The sequence below is a fragment of the Cavia porcellus genome, unplaced genomic scaffold (genome assembly GCF_034190915.1).
Source record: "Cavia porcellus strain 051 isolate PalLab524CR breed Dunkin Hartley unplaced genomic scaffold, mCavPor4.1 scaffold_23, whole genome shotgun sequence".
NCBI classification, from domain to species: domain Eukaryota; kingdom Metazoa; phylum Chordata; class Mammalia; order Rodentia; family Caviidae; genus Cavia; species Cavia porcellus.
Window position 1 is genome coordinate 14,375,842 of NW_026947506.1, and position 16,039 is coordinate 14,391,880.

The following is a 16,039-nucleotide window of genomic DNA, read 5'->3' on the forward strand; positions in this document are numbered from 1 at the left end:
CCAAACTTGTTGCTAGGTATATGGAAAATATTTTTATATCAAAATACAATGCCAATAAGTAGATTTTAATCAGAAAACTACACAATAACAGCTGTTGGCGAAGATATGAGGAAAAGTCCCAAGTGGTTATTGAGGGTGTCAAGTGGGCAGTCATGTTGAATCACAACCTGATAGTTCCTGAAATTATGAGAGTTACCCATACTTTTTTATTCCCTTTCTTAGTTTTTAAAAATGAAATTGTTGGCACTAATGAGACAGTGAAGAAAATTTATTTTGACTTAGTGACTTAGGCAAAGGTGGGAAATTTACATCTAGCTGGTAATGGTCTTCTACCACAGAGAACTAAAGTTCTACAGCATCACAAAGGCAGTCTTAAAAAATTCAGTCGTGTCCTCCTCTCAGATTCTATCTCTCTCTCTCAACTACTCTTTTCTAATATTGAATAATGGCACCAAATATAAAATCTTTTTACTTTAATTTGGGCCCCTATTGCAAATGTTGCACAAAGGATAGACCCAGAGACAATGCTGAATTACATTTTTACAAAATCGCCTTAAAGAAAACAAAAGTTTCTACTGTACACAGCATATTAGCATTTCATAGGACTTGAGTAGGAAAAGTTTCTTTAGAATATAAAGAAAATGTTCTAAATAGACTAGGTTGTTCAATGTTTATTTTACGTGAAAGAATAAAATGGTGAGTATATTTTAGCAAAACTGGGAGAAAAGTCAACACCCAGCTGATGATAAATGCTCAAATGATTTAGAGAGATATTTTGAGTTCAGTTAACAACAAAGAATGAAAGGGAAGCAGCAGAGATGAGGTACAGCTTTGAGAAAGAGAAAAATAATTTAAAAACTAACCTTTTAGTATGCATTAAAGCTAGGTCAATATAAAGAAGCTATGTTATGCTCAACTAACATGGAAACTGTAAATATGTCTCAGTCATTTTTAATCCAGTGTCAGCACACATAAAATATACAGAGAAAGCTAAGTATTTATTAAACAGTTTGCATGGGAAATGGAAGAAATGAATGCGTAAAACTGGAGGCATAAAATAGAGAAAAACCAAAAAGAAGTGATTAAATTTCATTATGGGGACTATCCCCCGAGCCCAGCCTGTTTTGCTGCCACGCCTAGCCATCGGTGTGGAGAGGAGGAACTGGGAGGATCTGGAGTGCCTGCATCAGCCCTTTCCTTTGTCTGGAGGACTGTGAATATCTCTGCAAGCACGGAGGGATCACAGGCTCCTGAGGCACCTCGGCCTGAGGTGAGTGCCAGCACACTCTGCCCAAATCTCACACTGTTCAGGACCCCCCAGGCTTCCAGGTGCAGTGAAGTCGAGCAGTGGGTTAGAGGCCATTACATCTGCCTCCCCATCCCCGCTGCACTTGGAGGTCTGCTGAGCTTCCGACGGGTGGGTGGGCCCACACTATCCACCCCCCCAGCCCAGCCTGTTTTGCTGCCACACCTAGCAATCGGTGTGCAGAGGCGAGCTGTGCAGATCTGGAGTGCCTGCATCAGCCCCTTCCTTTGTCTGGAGGACTGTGAATATCTCTGCAAGCAGGGAGGGATCACAGGCTCCTGAGGCACCGTGGTGTGTGGTGAGTACCCTAACCTGGCTGCGATTGAAGAGCTGTGGAGCTTCCAAGGGGCAGGTAGGAGCACAGTGTGCCTGAGGCCCAGCTTGTCTGGAACTATGGAGTTCTGAGCAGGCAGAGGAGGGCCATTGGTTCTGCAGGCCCAATGGCTTGAGGTAGCGTGGTGCCAGAGTCTCAGTAGCTCCAAACATAGAAGGGGATTTTCAACAGATCCTGAGGAAGCTTTCAAATAACACTTGAAACACAGAAATATAGGAAAATGACAAAACGAAAGACCAAATTACAACCTCAAACCTCCAGCCCATCTCAAGAAACCCTAGGAGGAATGTATTTAGAAGAAAATATATCCCATCCACCTCATATATGGGACACAATAGCTACTGAAATTGACAAGCAACTCCAGGAAGTTTTAAAGAAACTCAAACTCAAAATAATCTCCCAGATAAAAGAAGAAATGATAAAAGAAATGAAAGAGATTCTAAATATATCTAAAGAAAACACAGATAAAAAATTGGAGGAACTAAACAAAAAGATAGAATCCCTAGACGAGCAATATAAGAAACAAACAGAATACATAATGCAGATGCACAGAGATATACAGGAAATAAAAAACTCCACTGAAAGTTGTAAAAACTGCCTTAATGAAAGTGAAGATAGATTTTCAGACCTTGAAGACAGGATTACAGCTAGTGAACAGGAAAGGAAAGATCTTTTAAAAATAACAAGGAATCAGGAAACAACAATTCAACAACTGCAAGACGATGCAAAGAAGAATAACATAAGAATGATAGGGATTAATGAAAAAGAAGGAGACAACATAAAGGATATCAAGAGGATATTTAGAGAAGTAATAGCTGAAAATTTCCCAACCATGAGATCAGAAACTGACATCAGGATCAGTGAAGCCTATAGAACTCCAAATAGTCATAACCAAAATAAAACTACACCCAGACATATAATAATCACCATCCCAGAAATCCAACACAAGAATAGATTATTAAAAGCTGTCAGAGAGAAAAGACAGATCACTTATAAAGGAAAACCTATCAGAATCACAGCAGACTTCTCATCACAAACAATAAAGTCAAGAAGAGCATGGAGTGAAGTATTCCAGATACTAAAGCAAAATGATTTCCAACCTAGACTGATATATCCTGCAAAACTATCATTCAAAATAGATGGTGAAATACGATACTTCCATGACAAAGAACAGCTGAAGAACTTCATGAACACCAAACCAACCCTGCAAAAAATATTGAAAGACAGTTTAGATACACAAAGGAAAAAACCACTAAGCAAAGCAGATAATTAAACAGAACAGAAAGATAAAGATGCAACAGCAGAGAGATAACATTCCTACAATTAACCAGCATTTAACAGTAATAACCATTAATGTAAATGGTCTCAATGCACCAATCAAAAGAAACAGACTAGCAGAATGGATCAAGAAACAAAATCCAACCATATGCTGTTTACAGGAAACTCATCTAACCCAGAAGGATACTCACAGACTGAAAGTCAAAGGATGCAACACAATTCTTCATGCAGCAGGAATCCAAAAAAAGGCAGGAGTAGCCATCCTGTTTGCAGACAACGTGAACTTTAAACCAACAATGACAATAAAGGAAAAAGAAGGTCACTACATACTCGTAAGGGGAAAACTCCAAGAGGAAGAGATAACTATCTTAAATATATACGCAGCAAACTCCAGAGCACCCAGTTATATAAAACAATTATTAACAGAAATGAAAACTCAAATTATCAGTAACACAATTGTAAAGGAGACCTTAATACGCCATTGACACCAAGGGACAGATCAACCAGACAGAAAATGAGCAAAGAAATAACAGAACTGAATCATGCCTGTGAACAAATGGGTTTGATAGACATATACAGAATGTTCCACCCAACAACATCAGAATACACATTCTTTTCAGCAGTACATGGATCATTTTCTAAAATAGACCATATATTAGCTCACAGAACATATTTAAACAAGTGCAAAAGAGTTGAAATCGTCCCTTGCATGTTATCGGATCATAGCACTCTGAAATTAGAAATTAATGATAAAAGATACTGCAAAAATCCCGCAAACACATGGAAACTGAATAACACACTCTGGAGTAATCAGTCGGTCACAGAAGAATTTAAAGAAGAAATTAAACAATACCTAAAAGAAAATGAAAATGCAGATACAACTTACCGGAATCTGTGGGATGCAATGAAAGCTGTCCTCAGAGGAAAATTTATTGCACTGAGTTCCCACATCAGGAAAACGAACAAATACAAATAAATAACTTGATGCTACATCTCAAACAGCTAGAAAAAGAAGAGCAAGTCAAGCCCAAAGCCAAAAGAAGAGAGGAATTTATAAAAATCAGAGCAGAAATCAATGCAATAGAGACTAAGAAAACAATCCAAAGAATCAACGAATCAAAGAGTTGGTTCTTTGAAAGAATAAATAAAATTGATAAGCCCCTAGCCAACCTTATTTAAAAAAGGGAAGAAAAAGCTCAAATTCATGCAATAAGAAATGAAAAAGGAGAAATCACTACAGACCCAATAAAAATACAGAAGATCATCACCACCTATTTCGAAAACCTCTACTCTCAAAAGTTTGATAACACAGAAGAAATAGACAGATTCTTAGAAGCATATGAAGTGGTATTTCTATACAATGGAGTATTTATTCAGCTATAAAGAAGGATCACATTGAGATATTTATCAATAAATGGGCGCAGCTTGAGACCATACTCATAAGTGAAATAAATCAATCTCGCATGTATGAATACCGAATAGTTTCCCTAATGTAAGTAATGATTCAAATATATAAAAATATGTGGTAATCATGATTCCCCATTATGTGGCCTTGAAGCCTTATAAAATTTTCACTTATTAATTAGAAAGGCTTTATTCTGGGCTTCTTGATATGGAAATATTTGAAGCTATAGTATATGAAGTTTTATCCAAATATTTCAAGGAAAAAGACAGACACTATGGTAACTACTATTAAATCGGGTTATTTGGTGATGAAGCACGAGGTTGCTGAAACAGTCATGCTTTGATCTCTATTGTTATATTGTTATGTCCTGTTTTAACTCAATCTCTCCCTTATTCTTTAAAAAAAATATTTAGTTATGTCTTATGTTTATTTTAATTAAGGGGAAAAATTTTAAAAATTAGGATATATAATAGTAACTCTTTTTGATTTCCTATTAACTTGTTTTGAAGTCCTGTAATACTCCCACGATCTTGTTTTGACTGATTAGACTCTGTTCCGTTCTGTATGATAGTATCAAGTTTAAGGGTATAGGCAACTACTTTGAAGGCAATAAGATTCACTAAGATGCCCATTCTGGTTTGACTATTGTCATCTTTGGAAGTCCTGTAATGTTTACAATGCCTAAGTTTTATTGGTCTTGTTCTCTACTGTTTTGTCCAACTTTATAATATCTAATGAGATAGACAATTCTTTTTAAGGAAACAAGAGACAATGTTGATAACCATTGTTGATAACCTTGTACTCTGTTCTACATCATGTGCTATGTCTATCCTTGGTTTTGACTGACAGCTTTGTTTTGCCATTTTTGACTTTATTCCCCCCCCCAAAAAGTAATAAGAACTAAGGAGTAATAAAATCCAAAATGTGTAAATTTTGTTGTAAAAAAGAGAGGGAGGAAAAAAAAAAAGAGCTCTAACGGATATAACAGCAAGTGTGTTTAGGGGTGTTAAATAGCTGACTATATTAATGTTTTTGGATCATTGAACACAGCTGTTTGCAGTCTCTCTGTTTGAATGTCCACTTTGTATTCTTTGATACTGTGATTTGAGCAACTATTTCCAAGATGATAATATGTAATCTATTAACAGGTGATTTCTTACTGTTATGTTTTTTTTTTGTAGTTCTGTATTATGTGTAACCTTACACCACTTTGTTTTGTTTTGTGTTTTTCTCTTTTTCCTCTTAATTAAAATTTAAAAAAAACAAAAGAGGAAACAAACAGAACATTATCTTAAGTATGAACATCTGGGATGGATATTCTAAATAGATATCACTTTGAAGAAGCCAGAAGAAGCCACTAATCCAACTTCCTAAAACAAAGGCCATGCTTCCTCTCTGTACCTTCCATACTGGATCCCAATTTAATCAATTTTACCTGAGCATTTAACTCATAATTTTATTGATGGGCCATAATTCTGTCCTACCTCATGCCTCACTGAATTGTGAGTTCCCGCTTTCACCCACCTTAGAATGGTTTCACTTTATGATTTTGCACTGTAAAAATCCCTACAAAAAGCAAGGTCTTCAGAAACCCATTGGACACCTCTTCTGTCTGTTTGTCTCTGGACCTCTCTCCCTCCCCCCTTCACTCTCTTTCTCTCTCTGACCTGGTATATTCAGCCAGCTTAGGGCTTAGTTGTGTCTAACATCACATTCACCCAACTTGGTACTGGGCACACGGAAGCATCTTAGATCTCCAAGAGTATCTAGTGTGCTTTTTTGTCTCTATCATACTACAATCTTATCAGGACACAAGCTTTCTATCTCTGAATAAGCATACATTCTTCTCTTAACATCCAGTGTTCCTAAAATTCATTCTTTCATTTTAGAGAACACGTACTCATAACATTCATCGAGTAAGTTGAGTTTCCTTCCCTTACATCAGCAAAGGGAAAAAGAAAAAGAGAATGAATCAATGCCCATCAGACACTACATCAGGCACTAATGTGGGGGACCCCAGCCAACACAGTTAGACATTTTTCCTCTTTGGTACAGGGATTCAAACTCATGACCTCATGCTTCTCAGGCAGGTGCTGTGCCTCTGAACTATATCCCCAAACCTAAGGCAATACAGTTACTTCTGACTATTCTAGTCAGACCTCTTTCAGATTCCACCTCACTTCAGAGCTCCCATTCCACAACATTACCATTGTGTAGTTTGAGGGTCTCCCAGGGCTTTTGCTATGCAGACACTGACATTGCAGCCCTCAGACAAGTCAGGATCAGCCCGGTGGGAAGGCACTCAGCACACAATGGCCATGGGTGCCTTACAGAGGAGGACCCACTTCTCTGGCCAGTGTACCTCACCAGAGGCTCCTCATAACACAAACTTCTTCATTGATGCCAGGCTGCTAAGTTTCCTGTACAATGAGACAATAGGCACAATGGTCAGTGTTTTACCTGCATGAATGAAATTGAAATATTAGATTCTAATTAAATCCTTGCCTATCTAGTCTTCTTCTATTAGACTCTAATTGAATCCATCCCTGTCTAGTCCAGCTCCACCTTTGATAACTTCTTCCCTTGATGTTGCCTTGATCAACCTGAAGGATCATAGCCTGAAGGAAATATTTTATAGTCCTTTACAGACGCTTGTATTTTTTTTTACTGGTGCTCTTCCTATGTTTTTTTCCCTGAAAATTTGATCACAACTGAACTGCTGCAGTTCTAAACTCAAAGCCACTTGTAAAAATTCTCAAAACACCAATAATACAGCTCCAGGCAAAAGTAGGACAATATGTAGGAAAGCACTAGTCCCTTTTGAAAGAACAGAGAAGGAAAGCACTAGTCTCTTTTGAAAGAATAGAGGCATTTTTAAATTAAAATCTATCAGATAAAATTCCAAACTTTTCATAGGAAAGAATTGAACCATGTGTATGCAAAATATAAAATTTTATGGGGTTTAAAAATGCTTTTTCAGGAGCTGGGGATTTAGTTTAGTATCTTAATTGCCTACCTGGCAGGTACAAGGTCATAAATTCATCCTTAGCACCAAAAGAAAAATGCTTTTTTTGATGCTTAACTCTCTCAACAATTTTTATTTTAGAAAGATAATAGTGAAACAGGAGAAGACCTGGTACTTTCTGCTGGGTGCCGCTACAAGGAGGCCCTTTCCTCATGCACCCAGTGTGGGCAGAGTGATCTAGGAGAAGACCTGCCTCTGTCTACTGTGCACTGCCACTGGAGGGCCCTTTCTTCTGGAAGCCCAGCACAGGCAGAGAGAATGAGGAGAAGACCCATCTCTGCTTGCCAGGCAGTGCCACTGGAAGGCCCTTTCCTCTGCATGCCCAGCACAGGCAGACAGAACTAGGAGAAGACCCAAACCTGCCTGCTGGGTGTTGCCACTGGAAGGCCTTTTCCTCCACATGCCCAGGGTTGGCTAAAGAACAGAGACAGATCCAGTTCTGCCCGCTGTGTACAGCCACCAAAAGGCCACATTCTACAGGTGGCCAGTGGGCAGAGAGAACCAGCAGATCCATCTTCACCTTCAGGGAGCTGCCACCAGAAGGCTTCTTCCTGCAGGCAGCCAACAGGAGCAGGGACACACAGGAAGGTAAGCTTTGTGCATCCATAGGCCACCATTTGAGCCCTGTGGTTTTCTTGGAGAGCTGTCATCCACTAGCAGAATCAGATAAATACATATGTGTGTCTATCATTGTGAGTAACCCTGTGTAGACACACAGGCAGAGAAAAGTAGCCCCACTTACATGCACCACTGATCATCAGCAAAGCCCAAGTGTAGCTGTAAAGCTCTGGAGAATCCCACTATACAACCTACTAACTTCCTGCAAATCTGGAATTAAAGGAACCCAGGTGCCTGCTCCATCCACCTACACTACTTGGGGCAGCTAATGTGTGAAGTGCCTGGGATCCCACAACCGGCTTGTTGGGAGGAATCAAGGAGAATGTCAAGACAAAGAAGCGAAAGGTAAACTCAGACCTCTACAATAAGTCTCAGTGATACAGTTGTGGAAGAAAATGGAAGACACACACCTGAAATTTCTGACAGGAAATCAACTGAAGTAAAGTAACAACTTCATGAGCTTGTAAAAGCATTCAAATCTGAAATAATGTCTCAGGTAAAAAAAATTACAAATATACTGAAAGAAGTCTGAAGAAGACATAGTAAAGAGAAGCATAGGAAAATGATGGATACCTTTAATGAATGTAGAAAGAAATTACAATGCATGAAACTTTCAAAGGGACATGCAGGAAATTAAAAATTCAATACAAATCTGGCAAAATCATTTGAAAGAGACTGAAGATAGACTATCAAACCTTGAATTCAGGATTTTAGATAGTGATCGTGAAAGGAAAGATCTCTTAAAAATAACACAGAATCAGGAAATAATAACTCAATGGCTACAAGATGATGCAAAAAAGCATAAATTAAGAGTGATAGCTATCAGTGAAGAAGCACAGTCAACCCAAATGAAATTAAATGTCTATTCACAGAAGTAATAGAAGAAAACTTCCCAAACTTGAGAAATGGATCTGGCTTGCAGATAAGTGAGGCTTATAGGACTTCAGCTAGCCATAACCAAAGTAAATCTATACCCAGACATATAATAATCAAGATCCCAGAAATTCAGCACAAGAAAAAGTATTAAAAGCTGTTAGAGAAAAGAGACAGGCTTTCCTATAAAGGAAAGCCTATTAGAATCACAGCAGAATTGTCAACACAACATCAAGTCAAGAAGAGTTTGGAGTGAAGTGTTTCAAACCTTGAAAGAATACAACTTCCAAACTGTTTGAGAACTCTGATGCAACCAAGAAGCAAAAATACAAAATGAACAGATTTATTGAGGTGAGGATGTGGAAAGGAGCACACAACCCATGAGGGCTGGGCTGTCTCCTTTGAGCAGAAATGAGAGGCAGAGGATTATATGATCTCTGATTGAAGTGGTGCATGGGGCAGATATTGGTGACATGTGAGGAACTGATTGGAATTCTCTGTGCATGCAAACCAGAAGGGGAGTTGCAATTATGGCTGAAGAAGAAGAAGCAAGAATTTGTAAGCATTCCCAATTTGACCTTCTGTCATGTTAGACTACTGCCATAATTATACAGTAATTTATGTTAGGGCAGGAACTTTTCACAACCCATATTGATTTACCCAGAAAAACTATATTTCAAAATTGATGAAAAAATAAGGTACTTCCATAATAAACAACAACTGAGGGAATTCATAACTACTAAACAAACACTACAGAGAGTAGTATTGAATATTCTAAAGAGAAATAAAAGTAACCATGATTTGAAGAATAGCAGCAGATGAGGATCACCAAATAAGACAGGGAATTGAAAAAAGGGGAAAAGTGGAGGAGCAACAATAGGAGGATAGCAGGGCAGAGATGAATGAATGTATGTTTGTTGTAAATATTAATGTAGATGGCCTCAGGTCAGCAAGAAAAAGAAACACAGGGAGAGTGGATCAAGAAACAAGATCTAGTGATATAGTGTATATAAGAAACACATCTACCTGGAAAGGAAATTCATAGACTGAAACTCAAAGGAGAGAAAACAATTGTTCCATGTTACTGGAGACAAAAAAAAAAAAAAAAAAAAAAGAGTAACTTGCCCATCAACTGCAGAATGGATAAGAAAGGTACAGCATTTTCATGCAGTGGAAAGCTAGCTAGTTGTAATGTAGGATAATCTCAAGGCTTCTATAGGTAAATGGACACAATTAGAGATCATATTCATGCCTGAAACAGTCCCAACACATGTGAGTCAACCCTAGCATAAGAAACAGGAGTTAATGGGATCCAAAAACAAAATAGTTAATGTAAGAGCAAAGGATAGAAAACACCCAGTAGGGAAAAGTGGAAACTACTATCAATTTCTTATTGTCTTATCTTGAACTCTTGCATTGTTTGCACAGTTTTGTTAGGTTTGGCTTTGTTCTGTACTGTTTTGTTAGATTTTATGCTGTCAGATGTTAGGCACAACTATTTTGAATATAATGGGATGTTTTATGGTAATAAAGTTTCCTATTTTGTTGCTTTCAAGTCTTAAAGCTTTCATTCATTTATTTGATTGGTGTTATTCTGTTCTCCTTGATTTTATTATGTGTGATGGTATGAACAACTATTTTGAAGAAAATGAGACATGACAGTCATTGCTGATTTACTATCATCTTGTTTTGAAGTCCTACAATGCTTTTTTTTCTTCTGTTTTGATTGGTTCTATCCTGTTGTGTTTTATTTGATTTTATTATGTGTAATAGTATAAACAAATTTTTGAGGGAAATCAGATATTATAATAGCCATTGTTCATTTCCTATTATTTGGTGTTGAAGTCTTGTAATGCTCTCATTCTTTTGCATGGCTTTATACTATTTTGTTATATTTGATATTATTGTGTGTGAAGATATGCTCAAGTATTTTGAAGAAAAGAGAAATTAGATAGCTACTGTTGATGTCCAGTTGTCTTGAGAAGCGCTGTGTTGTTTGCATTGTTCTGTACTGATTTGCTTTGTTCTATTCTCTTTTGTTTTATACTCTTTATAAGACTACATATTTTCAAAGAATAAAAACATAAAAAGGCAAACAAAACTAAAAACAAATAATAAGATGTTATTATACCTGCTGCCATCATCTGGAGGAGGGAGCTGTGCTGTGGAGGAGGTTTGAGGCCTACCTAGGCTGCACAGGTGACCTTCTTTCAGCCTAGGGAGCTTTGCAACCCAAGGAAGTGGATGCCTGCACAACATCCAAATCCTGGGAGAGTTTGAGATCCTTGCTCTGGGTTGTTGGGGATCCACCTGGATTGTGGCCACAGTAGATTGGGCTTTGCGGGATTTTGGCCTGCCTGGACTGGGCCTGGTGGGATTCTTTTGGTCCAGGGAGCTTTTTGCCAGAAGGCAGAGCTGCACAGCTTGAGGAGGCTTTAGGCCTACCTGAGCTGTGCTTGGTAACCTTCTTTTAATATGGGGGCATCACTGCCCAAGGAGAGAACTGAACTAGCAGAGGAGTCCTAGGAGCCCAGGACATAGGAGACAATTTCCAGTATGCCCCAGGGAAGTAACACTTGAAATACAGAAATGTAGGCAAATTACCAAATGAAAGAACAAAATGCAATCTCAAATATCCAGCCTATTCCAAGAAAGCCCAGGAGCCATGTACATAGAAGAAAATATATGCCATATGCCTGAAATAACTGAAATAATAGTAACTGAAATAAAGAAGCAACTCCAGGAAGATTTAAAGGAATTCAAACTAGAAATAATCTCCAGGTAAAAGAAGAAATGATAAAAGTAATGACAGAGATGTAGAACACATCTAAAGAACACACAGTTAAAAAACTAGAGAAACAAAACCAAAAGATAGTCCCTTGATGAGCAATATAAGAAACAAACAGAATACATAAAATAGACTCAAAGAGATATATAGGAAATAAAAAATTCAGTTGAAATTTGTCAAACTGCCTCATTGAAAGTGAAGATAGAATTTCAGATCTCAAAGACAAGATTGCAGTTACTGAACATGAAAGGAAAGATCTCTTAAAGATAACAAGGAATTAGAAAACAACAATCCAACTGCTGCAAAATGACTCTAAGAAAAACAACATAAGATTGATGGGGATAAATGAAAAAGAAGAGGACAACACAAACGATATCAAGAGACTATTCATGGAAATCATAGGTAAAAATTTCCCAAATATGAGAATGGAAACTGACATTAGGATTAGTGAAGCATATAGAACTCCAAATAGCCATAACCAAAACAAAACTACACCCAGACATATAATAATCACCATCCTAGAAACCCACAATAAAAACAGAATACTAAAAGCTGTTAGAGAGAAGAGACAGATCATCTATAAAGGAAAGCCTATCAGAATCACAGCAGAATTCTCAACACAAACAATGAAAGTCAAGAAGAGCATGTAGTGAAGTATTTCAGATACTAAAGGAAAATGGTTTCCAACCTATACTGAAGTACCCTGCAAAACTGTCATTCAAAATGAATGGAGAAATAAGATACATCCATGACAAAGAATAGCTGAAGAACTTCATGATCACCAAGCCAACCCTACAAAGAGTACTGAAAGAATGTTTAGATACCCTTAGGGGAAAATCCACTAAACAAATCAGACAATTAAACAGAACAGAAAGATAAAGATGCAACAGCAGAGAGATATTATGTCAACAATAAACCAACATATAACACTTTTAACCATTAACATAGATGGTCTCAATGCACCAATTAAAAGAAACAGAATGGCAGAATGGATGAAGAAACAACATCCAACCATATGCTGTCTACAAATACCCATCTAACCCAAAGGGAAACTCAGAGACTGAAAGTCAAAGGATGGAAACAATACCACATGCAACAGGAACCCACCCCCCCAAAAGCATGGGTAGCTATTCTTCTTGCAGGCAATGTGAACTTCAAACCAAGAATGAACAGAAGAGATAAAGAAGGTCATTACATACTGGTTAGGGAAAGCTTCAAAAAGAGGAGATAACAATCTTAGATATATATGCACCATGTTGAGGAGCACCCAGTTATACAAGGTAAGCATTAATAGAAGTGATAAATCCAATGAACAATAACACAATTTATCAGGAGGCCTGAACACACCATTGACATCAAGGGATTAATCAAACAGACAGAAAATTGGGAAAGAAATAACAGAGTTTAATCACAGCTGTGAAAAAATGAATTTGATTGACAGATACAGAGTGTTGCATCCAACAACATCAGAATATACATTCTTCTCAGCGGTACATGGGAAATTCTCTAAAACAGACCACATACTAACTGACAGAACATATTTCAAAAAATCCAAAGGAGTTTAAATTATCCCATGCATGTTATCAGATCATAGCACCATGAAAATAGAAATTAGTGATAAAAGAAACTGCAAACATCCCAAAAACACATGGAAATTGAATAAACTCTTCAGCAATCAGTGTGTCACAAAGGAAATTAAAGAAGAAATTAAAAAATACCTACCAGCAAATGAAAATCCAAATGCAACTTACCCAAAATCTGTGGGATGCAATAAAAGCAGGCCTCAGAGAAAAATTTATTGCTGAATACCCCAATTTCTATCAATGAAATAGAAAATATAATCAAGTCCTTACCTACAAAGAAGAGCCCAGGCCCAGATAGATTCACTGCAGAATTCTACAAGAAATGCAAAGAAGACAATGCCGACAGTTCTCAAATTCTTCAATAAAATTGAAAGGGAAGCAATTCTTCCATCATTCCTGGAAGCATATATAACCCTAGTACCAAAACCTGAGAAAGATCCAACTAAAAAAGAGAACTATAGTCTAATCTCTTTAATGAACACAGATGCAAATTCCTCAATAAAATAATGGCAATAAAATATTGACAAACATCAAGCAGCAAATCATCAAGAAGATTATACACGACAACGAAGTGGGAATCACCCCAGGCATTCAGGGATGGTTCAACAAATGTAAATCAATAAAAGTATGCCACCATATGAATAAAGCCAAAAGTAAGAGTCACATGATCATTTCTCTAGATGCAGAAAAAGCGTTTAGGCGCAACACTCATTCATGATAAGAAGCTAACCGAAAATTGGAATAGATGGTCTTTGCCTCAATATGATAAAAGCCATCTATGACAGACCAACAGCCAGTATCATATTAAATGGCTAAAAACTGAAGGTCTTTACCTTAAAATAAGGCACAAGACAAGGATGTCCTTATCACCACTCCTATTCAATATAGTACTAGAAATACTACCCAGAGCAATTAAAAGAGAGAGAGAAATAAAAAGGGTAAAATAGGAAAAGAGAGAGTTAAATTATCATTATTTGAAGATGACACGATATGCTACATAGAAGACCCCCAAAACTCCATTCAAAGACTCATAGATACAATAGATAAATTCAGAGATGTAGCTGGATGCAAATCAATGCTCAAAAATCAATAACATTTCTATAAGATAACAACAAATTTACAGAGTGATAAATAAGAGAAGCCCCACCTTTCACACTAGCATTCAAAAAATAAAATACTTAGGAATTAATCTCACAACAGAAGTAAAATATCTCTACAGGGAAAACTATAATACCCTGGAAAAAAAGAAATTGAAGATAATCTCAGAAAATGGAAAGACATCCCTTGTTCAATGATAGGAAGAATAAATATGTGAAAATGTACATTCTCCCAAAATTGTTATACAGATTCAAGGCAATCCCAATGAAAATACCATCAATATACCTCATAAACCTAGAGCAATCACTCCTAAAATTCATCTGGAACCAGAAGAGACCTAGAATCGCAAAGGCAATTCTAAGCAGCAAAGGCAAGACAGGAAACATCACAATTCCTGACTTGAAAATATACTACAAGGTTACTGTAGTAAAATCAACATGGTACTTGAATGAAAACAGATCTGAAGATCAATGAAATAGACTAGAAGATACAACCACAACTATTAACACACTCCACCACCTTATCTTTGATATGGGGCCAAACATGTTCACTGGAAGAACCACAGTCTCTTTAATAAATGGTGCAGGAAATAACATGCTCTTCATATGCTGAAAACTAAAACCTGACCCATATCTATCACCACATACTAAACTAAAATCTAAGTGAATCATAGATCTTAATATTAAAACAGAAACACTAAATCTGTTGGAAGACAAAGTAGGTAAACATCTTGAAGACATAAGGATAGGTATGAACAGGAATCAATCCACATGGGAACAACTTACCAGAATCAATAACTGGGATAACATCTTATTAAAAAATTTCTGCATGTCAAAAGAAATCTCCAGCATAGTGAAAAGAAAGCCCACAAAATGGGAAAAAAATCTTACTGAACTATCTCTCAGACAAAGGACTTCTGTCTAAAACATATAAAGAATTTTTAAAAATCAGATCTCTGAAACTCAAGGACTGAATCCAAAATTGAGCATCTGAGATGAATACACAGTTCTCAGAAGAAGAAATACAAATGGCAAATAAATACATGAAAAAATGGTCATCATCGTTAGTCATTAGAGAAATGCAAAATAATAACACACTGAGACTCCATCTCCACTCCAGAAAAAATGGCCAGGAACAAGGAAACTACCAACAACAAATGTGGAGAGGCAGTGGGGGAAAAGGAATTCTTCCTGCACTGTAGGTGGGAGTGTAGACTGGTGCAACCACTGTAGAGATCAGGCTGGAGATTCCTCAAAAAGCTGGAATTGGAGGTCCCATTCAAGCCAGCTATTCCACTTCAGGGCATATTCCGAGAAAACTGAAAACATCATACCACAGTGATATATGTGCACCCATGTTTATAGCAGCAAAATTTGTAATGGCCTGATCTTGGAAACCACCTAACTGTCCATCAACTGAGGAATGGATAAAAAAGATGTGGCATTTTTATATAATAGAGTACTATTTAGCTATAAATAATGATCAAATTGAGATATTTATAAGTAAATGGGCGCAACTTTAGACCATACTCAGAAGCGAAATATATCAAACTGACATGTATAAATACTGTATAGTCTCCCTAGTGTAAGAAATAGTAAGAGAACATAACAGTTTATGGTAATCATGATTCCTGATTACGTTGTTTTGAAGCCTTATAATGATCACACCCATTAGTTATAATGGATTTGTTCTGGTTTGTTTGATTTTATTATCTGTGATTGTATGAACAGC